Below are 11,470 nucleotides of genomic sequence, written 5' to 3'. Positions count from 1 at the left end.
CTGAAATCCCACAAATCATTACAACTAAAAGGTAGTGCCTTTACAGCAAAAGAAACTACCATCAGAGTGAACAGGCAACCTACAGAATGAGAAAAAAAATTTTGCAATCTACCCATCTGACTAAGGGCTAATATCCAGAATCTACAAAGAACTGAAGCAAACTTACAAGAAAAAATCAAACAACCCCATCAAAAAGTGGGTGAAGGATATGAACAGACACTTCTCAAAAGAAGACTTTTATGCAGCCAACAGACACATGAAAAAATGCTCATCATCACTGGCCATCAGAGAGATGCAAATCAAAACCACAATGAGATACCATCTCACACCAGTTAGAATGGCAATCATTAAAAAGTCAGGAAACAACAGATGCTGGAGAGGATGTGGGGAAGTAGGAACACTTTTACACTGTTAGCAGAACTACAAACTAGCTCAACCATTGTGGAAGACAGTGTGGCGATTCCTCAAGGATCTAGAACTAGAAATACATTTGACCCAGCCATCCAATTACTGGGTGTATACCCAAAGGATTATAAAACATGCTGCTATAAAGACACATGCACATGTATGTTTATTGTCACACTATTCACAATAGCAAAGACTTGGAACCAACTCAAATGTCCATCAATGATAGACTGGATTAAGAAAATGTGGCACATATATACCATGGAATACTATGCAGCCATAAAAAAAGGATGAGTTCATGTCCTTTGCATGGACATGGATGAAGCTGGAAACCATCATTCTGAGCAAACTATCACAAGGACAGAAAACCAAACACTGCATGTTCTCACTCATAGGTGGGAATTGAACAATGAGAACACTTGGACACAGGATGGGGAATATCACACACCAGGGCATGTCGTGGGGTGGGGGAAACGGGGAGGGATAGCATTAGGAGATATACCTAATGTAAATGATGAGTTAATTGGTGCAGCACACCAACATGGCACATGTATACATATGTAAAAAACCTGCACATTGTGTACATGTACCCTAGAACTTAAAGTATAATAATAAAAAAATTTTAAAAATAAATAAATAAAAGGTAGTGCCTTTAATCTTGCCCAAGGTAGTCCTGCAGCCTTTCAAAGAGCTTAATTAAGCCCATAGTAAGAAATATTGTATTTTACCAGGTTGTATGTAGGTCATAGAGAATGTGATTGTGCCCTCACCACCATCAGCAGCGTGGGATGTGTGTGTGTTGGAGGGCAATGAAGAAAGACTAGTTGACTCACAAAATATTTGTTCTTGCCCATAAATCTGTGGTTCTGAGAAAGACAAAGACCTAGAAGAACATCCAGATGATCGGGAGACAGTGTTTCCCTCCTTTGTCACATCAGGGCCCGCATAGAGAATGACAATACTTCTATGAATCTCTGGGGTAAACAACAAAGTCCACTCACTCTCTGACAGAAGTGACCAGCCCAGTGGTTCTAACCACCTCAGTCCTTACCTAGGTGCTTCAAAGGCCAAGAAGCTCAGTGTCTTAGCACAACCATGTGCCTATGCACATCAGCTCAAAAACTCTGCCTTAAGTCCAGTGACCAGAGCTTATTTGTCTTTATTTCCCTAGAATCTAGCAGAGGGTTCTAGCACTCAAAAATCTTTATTGAAAGATAGACATGGGCTGGCACGGTGGCTCATGCCTGTAATCCCAGCACTTTGGGAGGCCGAGGTGGGTGAATCACCTGAGGTCAAAGAGTTCAAGACCAGCCTGGCCAACATGGTGAAACATTGACCCTACTAAAAATACAAAAAATAAGCCAGGCATGGTGGGGAGCGCCTGTAATCCCAGCTACTTGAGAGGCTGAGGCAGGAGGATTGCTTAAATCCAGGAAGTGGAGGTTGGATTGAGCCAAGATCGCGTTACTACACTCCAGCCTGGGCAACAGAGCCGGAGTCCGTCTCAAGAGAAAAAAGAAAGACAGACATGAACACACAGGCTCCTTCTAACCCCAGGGAATGGAAGGTGCAGGATTCAAATAGCCGAAGTCCTCAGAATAGTGTACTGACTATTCAGAATCAGCTTGATCAGAGAAACTTGATGTTAATACTCATGTGTCATTTGCATGGATTTTTTTAAAACATAATAAAATGCAGGTGACAGTGTCAGACGGGCACACGTTCATTGCTGGTAGAAACACAAACAGGTGCCACTATTCTGGAAATGTGAACTATAAACCTAAATGTTTTCATACTCTTGGACTTGAAAATAAAAATTTATAGCTAAAGATATTTATTATAGCATTATTTTGCACAACAATAGGGCATTAGATAAATTATGTGATGGAATTTTATAAAGCTTTATTGGCATCGTTTATGAAGAGTGTTGGTGACATAGGAAAATACTTCTCTTGTACTATTAGGAGATTGAAAATAGAATACAAAGTGGTATATAAATTATAATTTCAACCATTTAAAAAATATATATACACATCAATATTCCAAAAATAACCAAATAATCACTGAGTGATAGCATTATCGACAATTATTGGTTTCTTAGTTTCTTTTCTTTGCCTTTCCTTTTCTTTTTTCTTTTTTTTTGAGACAGAGTTTCGCTCTTGTCACCCAGGCTGGAGTGCAATGGCACAACTTCAGCTCACTGCAACCTCCATCTCCGAGGTTCAAGTGATTCTCCTTCCTCAGCCTCCCAAGTAGTTGGAACTACAGGTAGATGTACCCAGCTAATTTTTTTGTATTTTTAGTAGTGACGGGGTTTCACCATGTTGGCCAGGCTGGTCTTGAACTCCTGACCTCAGGTAATTCCACCCATCTCAGCCTCCCAAAGTGCTGGGATTACAGGCATGAGCCACCGTGCTCGGCCTTTCTATATTTTCTAAATTTTCTACAGTAATACTGCCTTAGTTGTATAATCATAAAATATTTTAGTAAAATAATATTTATGGGATCTGTAATGAGATAGTAAATGCTTATAACAGTAAGCAAATTAAGATGCATAATTGTATGTATAGTATGACTACGACATTTAACATTTGTAAAATATATATTTAGAAAGGAAAACTCCAAAATAATAACTGTGGTTGTTTTGGGATAATAAGATTGAGCAATTCTCATTCTCCTTTCTACTTTTCTGCATTTTTCAATTTCAAACAATGAAAATGTATTGATCTTATGATGATAACAACAATAAAATTCCGTGTTTTTTAGTTCAAAATTTAACTCAGGCTTATTTTGGTAGAATTTTCAAAGTAGAAGATTAAGGAAAGCTAAGTTGGAGGAGGACCTAATTATTATCCGAGAAAGAACTCTTTGGCAAAAACATCAGTGAGGTTAAAACAGTCTCATTGTAGCTGAAAAAGACCCCATTCAACTCGATTTTCATAATCTAGCTTGCAGTCACTGTTAGACTTGAGAACAGCAGTTCAACTTTGACATTTTCGGCACTCTGACTTTTCTTTCTATTCCAACAACTCACAGCTATGTCAATTTTTAAATTTAAAGCATCTCTGGAAACAAGAGACTGTTTAACAGACATAAAGACAATAAAAATACAATGTCTCCTTATTGTCTTTTTCATGTTCAATGTGTTTTACTAAGATTCATTTGTCAAGAAGTGACAGATGTGGAGAGTTTACCAAAAAAGGACACAGCCTTTAGCATATAATCAGGGAGAATTTCTTTCTGCTGATCCATGTTGACGTTAACTAGCAATATGGTTGCTTGGCATTTCCTCCCTGGAAGTGAATTTGCCCTGTTACTGGAATATCTTTCTTCCGCTTCATAAATCTGATAGTGTGAGCATCAGGAAGCCCTGTTACTGTCCGACACTACTTCTAGTGGGCTGGAACATAAGCAGCTCCATGTTTATGACAATTCTGACTGCTTACGGGTGAAAAGAAACAGAAAAAAAAAAAAAACCAAGAAGGCTATCAAAATGCAAAATAATTCAAATGGCGAAATTAATCTCTTCCATTTTTTTGGAATATAATCTGCCAATCACTTTGTGCTTTAATGTGCTGACAGTGAAAAGAAGAAATTAATCTGAAGCAGCATTTTAGCTGATAATGAATTATCCATTTGAAACTAAGATTTTTTTCTAATGGAGCATGCAGTATATCAGAGAAAGTATCAAGAAGTCTCCTTCCCCTCATCCCACCCTGAGGGTATAACACTGAGTTGCTCTACCATTAACACAGGGATTCATTGATACACTACATCTTTTGAAACCTGTCCAAACATTTCTCTCTATTCTTTCTACTCATACAGTAAATTATCATGTGATGGAATTTTATAAAGCTTTTTAGGCAGCATTTATGGAGAGTTTTGTTGACATAGGAAAGTACTTCTCTTGCACTATTAGATGATTAAAAATAGAATACAAAGTGATATAAAATTATAATTTCAACCAGAATATTCCCAAAATAACCAAATAACCACTGAGTTATTATGGGCAATTATTGGTTTCTTCTCTTTACCTTTCTATATTTTCTAAATTCTCTAATATTAAAGTGAAAAATAGAATGTGTATATAGATGAATAAATGTCAAAAGGCTGTGGAGTAAAATATGAAGAACAGAAGAAAGGATATTGTGGCAGAGGATGCTAGCTGCTCACCAATGTCTAATTGCTCTCTTTCCTGGGCACACAGGTAAACTACATTTCCCAGCCTCCCCTGAAGTTATGAGCAGTCAGTCACACGGCTATGTTCTGGCCAACGGAATGCCAGCAGGAGAGAGACATCACTTCTGGACCTGGACCAGAAGAACCTCCATGTGCAATCCTGTCTTGCTTCACCTGCCAGTTGAATGGAGAAGTCCTCAATGACATTAAAAAAAAAAAAAAAAACTGTGAAGAAATAACAGAGGAGAGCTACCCAGGAACTGCTTGTCCACAAATGCTCATATTGAACTATTACATGAGCAAAAACTAAACTTTTATTATATTAAACCACTGAAATGTTGAGGTTCTTTGTTTCAGCAGTTAGTCTACCCTACGACCATAATTACATCTATTTAAACAACTGTTGAAACAGCCATCCACATAGAGAACTTCACCTATGTTATGTCCATGATGAAAAGCAGAAGCTTAAAAAATGACAAATCTATGTTTTCAGCCCACAGACAAATAATTCAAATTACTGTTTGATTTTACAAATCCCTTGTTCTCTAGATGTGGTGAAACATTTAAAACGTTTTTGCTAACTTGGTGGACATCAATCTGAGAACATCACATCACTCTGCATAGGAAGTGATTAGATTTAGATATGGAGTAAGACATCACAGAAGAGGTAGCACTTCAGCTCAATCTTGAAATATGAGAAAGAGCAAAACATGTGATTAGTGTCCAAGAATTTTAAACAGGAAAGGGTTCATAAGATAAGAAAACTAAGAGCCAGAGAGGCTGGAACTTGTCCAAGGTCACACTACTATACTGTAGCAATCTTTGGTTTAGATGAGGAATTCCTTCACTTCCAGGCTGTTTCTTGTCTTTCCCATTTTCCTCCATATTGATTCACATAGCAAAGTATTTTTTGTAAATTATCTATTATTAGGCAATGACTGCAGGCATTTTCAAAATTTTTAATATCTGTCTACACACACACACACACACACACACATCCATAAACATATCTGAATGTATGTAGGTATGTTCCTAGCTGAACCGCAGCAGATCCTCTAATACAATTGCATCCATAATTAAGGAAAACTTCTCCATTCCTACTGCCTTCAAATTGCAAATATCTAGCCACGTATACTGTGTGGTAACTAGTCTCCTAAGATGCACACCAAATTTCATACCTCGTGGTATCCATGCCCTCGTGTGGTTCTCTCCTACACTGACTTAAGATTCCCAATCAAATGTGTTCGAAGTGGCAGAGCACCAATTTCAGCCTTTAAAAGAACTGGCTGCTGCTTCTTCCTCCCTCTTGGAACATTCAATTTGTGGAGTCCAGAGCCACAGTGTAAGTACAGCCTTGTAACTACAGCGGGCGCAGTGGCTCATGCCTGCAATCCCAGCACTCTGGGCGGCTGAGGCAGGTGGATCACTTGAGGTCAGGGGTTCGAGACCAGCCTGGCCAACATGGTGAAACTATGTCTCTACTAAAAATACAAAAATTAGCCGGGCATGGTGGCACATGCCTGCAATCCCAGCTACTCGGGAGGCTAAGGCACAAAAATCGCCTGAACCTGGGAGGTGGAAGCTGCAGTGAGCTGAGATCGTGCCATTGCACTCCAGCCTGGGCCTGGGCGACAGAGTGAGATTCTGTCTCAAGAAAGAAAGAAGGAAGTACAGCTGCGTGACTAGAAAGACCACACAGAGAGGCCATATGGAGAAGGATAGAGACCTAGCTGTCTCGGGAGCCCAGTTGCAGCCACCAGGTGACCTCCACCACAGCCAATATCTGACTGCAGCCACAAGAAAGACCCCAGTTAAACCAGTAGAACTTCATGGCTGTGCCCAGTCAACCACAGAGCAATGAGAGCTAATAAACTGGTTATTGTTTAAAGCACTCACTAAGTTTTAAGGTAGTTGGTTAGACAGCAATACACAACCAAAACAGAATTTGATTCACAGAAGTAGGGTATTGCCATAACAAAACCCTAAAACATATGGCATGGGCTTTGCAATTCAGTGGCAGGCAGAAGCTGGAAAGCTCCTTGAGGAGATGAATAGGGAAGGCTTGAAGGACACCGAAGAAATTGCTATTGGAAACTGGAGAACATGACCTGAATTATGTGCAGACCAATTAGCAAAACTATCTCCTGTAGCATGAAGACAAGAAGAATATGTCATAAACAGATAGCTCTGGCTAGGAGATTTTCAGTCAGAATGTGATCAACTTCTCCATATCCATGGGTTCTGCCTCCATGGGTTTCTCATCCATTGGTTCAACCAACCACGGATGGAAAATATTCAAATAAATAATAATAGTACAGCAATAAAAATAATACAAATTTTTAAAATGCAGTACAACAACTATTTACATAGCATTTACATTGTATCTGGTATTATAAGTAATCTAGAGATGTTTTAAAGTATACGGAAGGATGTGCATAGTTTATATGCAAATACTATACCATTTTATATAAGAGACTTGAGCATCCTCGAATTCTGGTATCTGCAGTGTTCCTGGAACCAACTCCCCACACATACGACTGTATCGAAAGCACCAACTGGTTTCTTTTGGCTGCCTGTATTAACATACAAGAGGAGCAAAATGAACTAAAAAAGTAATTCTTCAGTTTTTAACCAAAATTAGGAGAAATATACAGAATTTAGGGCTTTCTGGATTCAAAAATAAAACTTTCTCTTTTCTAGCTCCTCCAGGCAGCAAAAGATCCTGGAAGAGATGACCTGAGAGCAAAGACCAAATCCAGGACCCTTCTGGCAAAACATGATCCCAAGAGTAATTTTGCATCAGTGAGGTGGCTAATTTGTTGAGACCTTAGGAAGTGTTGAGGATATTCCTCATAGACTCTTTTATCTACACAGAAAGACTTCTAAGAACCTTAAATGGCATGTCTTATAAACAATCTCACCCAGACAATAGAGCTCCTGAGAATATTAAGACATTGTTCCACAGTACCCTGATTCCCAGGCCAAGGTAGGGGGGTCTGTCTCAAAAACAATTGTGCATGTGGCTTCTGTCTAATCAAGTGACCCTGTAAGATTTATAGGACACTTGCACAGTTTAAGAAATCTGTACTCATAAGGTACCATCAGCTTGGACTAAAAGACACAAACATAGTTTAAAATGAAAAGAAGTCTGAGATATGTTCATCGGCTTGCTCCTTTCTGCCCGTGGATGCCACCAAAGAAGCATCATTAAAGTCTCTCTTCTTCCTGCTGTCATGTCTAAATCAGAGTCTCCCAAAGAGCCCGAACAGCTGAGGAAGCTCTTCATTGGAGGGCTGAGCTTTGAAACAACTGGTGAGAGCCTGAGGAGCCATTTTGAGCAATGGAGAATGCTCAGAGACTGTGTGGTCATGAGAAATCCAAACACCAAGCGCGCCAGGGGCTTTGGGTTTGTCATATATGCCACTGTGGAGGAGGTGGATGCAGCCATGAATGCAAGGCCACACAAGGTGGATGGAAGAGTGTGGAACCAAAGAGAGCTGTCTCAAGAGAAGATTCTCAAAGACAGGGTGCCCACTTACTGTGAAAAAGATATTTGTTGGTGGCATTAAAGAAGATATTGAAGAACATCACCTTAGAGATTATTTTGAACAGATAGAAAAATTGAAGTGATTGAAATCAGGACTGACCAAGGCAGTGACATGAAAAGGGACTTTGCCTTTGTAACCTTTGACGACGATGACTCTGTGGATAAGATTGTCATTCAGAAATACCTGTACTGTGAATGACCACAGCTGTGAAGTTAGGAAAGCCCTGTCAAAGGAAGAGATGGCTAGTGCTTCATCCAGCCAAAGAGGTCGAAGTAGTTCTGGAAACTTTGGTGGTGGTTGTGGAGGTGGTTTCGGTGGGAATGACAACTTTGGTCATGGAGGAAACTTCAATGGTTGTGGTGGCTTTGGTGGCAGCCATGGTGGTGGTGGATATGGTGGCAGTGGGGATGGCTATAATGGATTTGGTAATGATGGAAGCAATTTTGGAGGTGGTGGAAGCTACAATGACTTTGGCAATTACAACAATCAGTCTTCAAATTTTGGACCCATGAAGGAAGGATTGGAGGCAGAAGCTCTGGCCCCTGTGGTGGTGATGACCAATACTTAGCCAAACCATGAAACCAAGGTGGCTATGGCTGTTCCAGTAGCAGCAGTAATTATGGCAGTGGCAGAAGATTTTAATTAGGAAACAAAGCTTAGCAGAAGAGGAGAGCCAGAGAAGTGACAGGGAAGCTACAGGTTACAACAGATTTGTGAACTCAGCCAAGCACAGTGGTGGCATGGTCTAGCTGCTACAAAGAAGACATGGTTTAGACAAATACTCATGTGTATGGGCAAAAGACTCGAGGACTGTATTTGTAACTAATTGTATAACAGGTTATTTTAGTTTCTGTTCTGTGGAAAGTGTAAAGCATTCCAACAAAGGATTTTAATGTAGATTTTTTTTTTTTTTGCACCCATGTGATTGATTGCTAAATGTAATAGTCTGATAATGATGCTGAATAAATGTCTTTAAAAAAATGAAAAGAAGTCGCTGGGCACTAAGTTTATATTGATAGAAAGCTGAGGAAGCTACTCAGCTGTAAATATAGGCCATTTCTTATGCAAAAGGAAAGATGACTCAGAGGGTGAAAACGAAAGCCCAAGTGGTGGAACCAAGAGCCACAGAAGACTACTCTAGGGAGTAGAAATGAATTTTGGTCAAAGAATTGGCAACATTTTCTCAACTTAATTTCAGAATTGCTATGAACAAGCGACTGCTCTATGCTTCCTATTTTCCCTTTTATGAATGGGATTTCTATTTCAATTTTCCATCACTGCCTAGCCATTGTATTTGTCTGTTGGGTGGGAAGCAGATTCTTTGTCTTTTTACTTCATCAATCTTCAGGTTCACGGTAGCCGAACCCAAGAACCTTAGAAACCTTAAGCCAAACCCAAGAAACCTTAAGCTTGCCTAGATATGATTGAGGTGACATGATCCTGGATTTAAAGCTCAAACCTAATGCCATGATATAAGTAGACTTTAATGGCCTTGGAAGGGAGAAAAATGTATTTTGCATGGAGGAAGGACATACATCATTGAGAAACAGAGGGTGGACTGTGGTGGCTAGTCTCTAAGGATGGCCATCCATCGTACCATGGCACTTGGTATTCATATCCTTGCATAAAGCCCTCCCACATTGAATCTGGGCTGGGCTGTGACTTGAGTTAACCAGTAGAATAAAGCAGAAGTAATGCTACACTATTTCTAAGCCTATTCTTTAAAAGGATGTACTGATTTTGTTTCCTGCATCTTGGAATGCTGGCTTTGAGAAACCCTAAGCTGCCGTGTAAGAAGTTCTGCGACAGAGGCCATATGGAGTGGCCATAAGAACAGAAGAGGTCTTGAGTCTGCTTAGAGAATGAACAGGCACAGTGATCCCAGTAAAGCCCAGATGACTCTAACCACAGTTACCAACTGATGGCAACCACATGAGAGACTCCAAGTGAAACAAGCAGAACTGCCCACCTGAGTCAACCCATGAAACTATGAGAGATAATAAAATGATGCTTATTTTAAGCCACTAGGTTTTAGAGAGACTTGTTAACAGCAAAGATGATCAAAACATACTTATTTACATGACTCCTGAGGACTCCATGGCAATGAGTTTGAACCTATCCACAACCAAGGCTCAGAAATATATAGGCATGTCCAGTGGGCTTGGGAAGAGGGCCACCATAAGCCAGACTCCAGAGAGGAGTGTGCCACAGTGAGCCAGGCCTGAGGATAAGTGTTGACTAGATGGAAACATTTGTTCTGAGTTCAAATGAGGCTCAACTTAAGCCACACTCATCCATCCACCTGGTTCCGTATATACTATGGGGCTAAAAAGCAAGATTATCAGAAAAAAAAAAGTTAAAAAAAACCTTATCATCATGAGCCTAAGCAATTCTGTCAGAAAGATACCTTTTTTCTCTTCCACCTCACTCTCATCCCTTGTCCCAATCCCTACTGAAGAGTGGAGCCAAAAAAAATGTAACCAACAAACCAGAGAAAGGAGTGAACACCAAAGATGGGAAACAGGTTAGTTCCCCTGGGTACACACTCCAAGTACAGTAATAGAGAGTTAGGCACTATCAATGTGGACAATGTGGACAATCGTTATTATTAATTAATGAGGGACAATGAGGGAAGCTGCCGAAACAGAAGGCTGGCAGACATAGGCTGTTGATATAAACTATATGAGAAACAAACTCCCATTTTTGTAGATTCACAGAGAGAAGAAAGATTGAGGTAAGGTGAGAAGGTAAGGTGAGTGATGCTATTAATTAACATGCATATAGGGAAAAACAGTTGAAATCATCACATCCAGGAGCCAGAAACTTGTTGGAGACATTTGGGTTACATATGTGAATCCTTTATTGGACTTATCACAGTGAGCAAATACCATATTTTTAATCATCTTTCTATCTGTAGTTCCCAGGACCATGGCTGGTACAGAACAGGTCTCAGTCAGTATTGGCTTAGAAGTATTATGGCAATCAGAAATAAATTAAAAAGTGGCTGAGTGTGGTCCAGCATTTTGGGAGACTGAGGCAGGCAGATCACTTGAGGTCAGGGGTTTGAGACCAGCCTGGCAAACATGGTAAAACCCCAACTCTACTAAAAAATACAAAAAAAAAAAAAAAAATTAGCCAGGCATTGTGGTGCAGGCCTGTAATCCCAGCTTGGCAGGCTGAGGCAGGAGAATCGCTTGAACCCAGGAAGCAGAGATTGTGGTGAGCCAAGATGGTGCCACTGCACTCCAGCCTGGGCAACAGAGTGAGAGTCCATTTCAAAAAAAAAAAAAAAGAGAGAGAGCTGTTCCAAGATGGCCGAATAGGAACAGCTCCAGTCT

The 11,470-nt window shown here is 40.1% G+C and overlaps 1 pseudogene; it reads left to right on the top strand.

The window, feature by feature from the left end:
- The first annotated feature begins 6,206 nt into the window (after positions 1–6,206).
- On the top strand, positions 6,207–11,209 carry LOC110740931 (annotated as a pseudogene).
- The last annotated feature ends 261 nt before the right edge of the window (positions 11,210–11,470 follow it).

The sequence above is a fragment of the Papio anubis genome, chromosome 10, assembly GCF_008728515.1.
Source record: "Papio anubis isolate 15944 chromosome 10, Panubis1.0, whole genome shotgun sequence".
In the NCBI taxonomy this organism is placed as follows: domain Eukaryota; kingdom Metazoa; phylum Chordata; class Mammalia; order Primates; family Cercopithecidae; genus Papio; species Papio anubis.
Note: the sequence above shows the minus strand (reverse complement) of the source record. Positions and strands in the feature narration are given on the sequence as shown.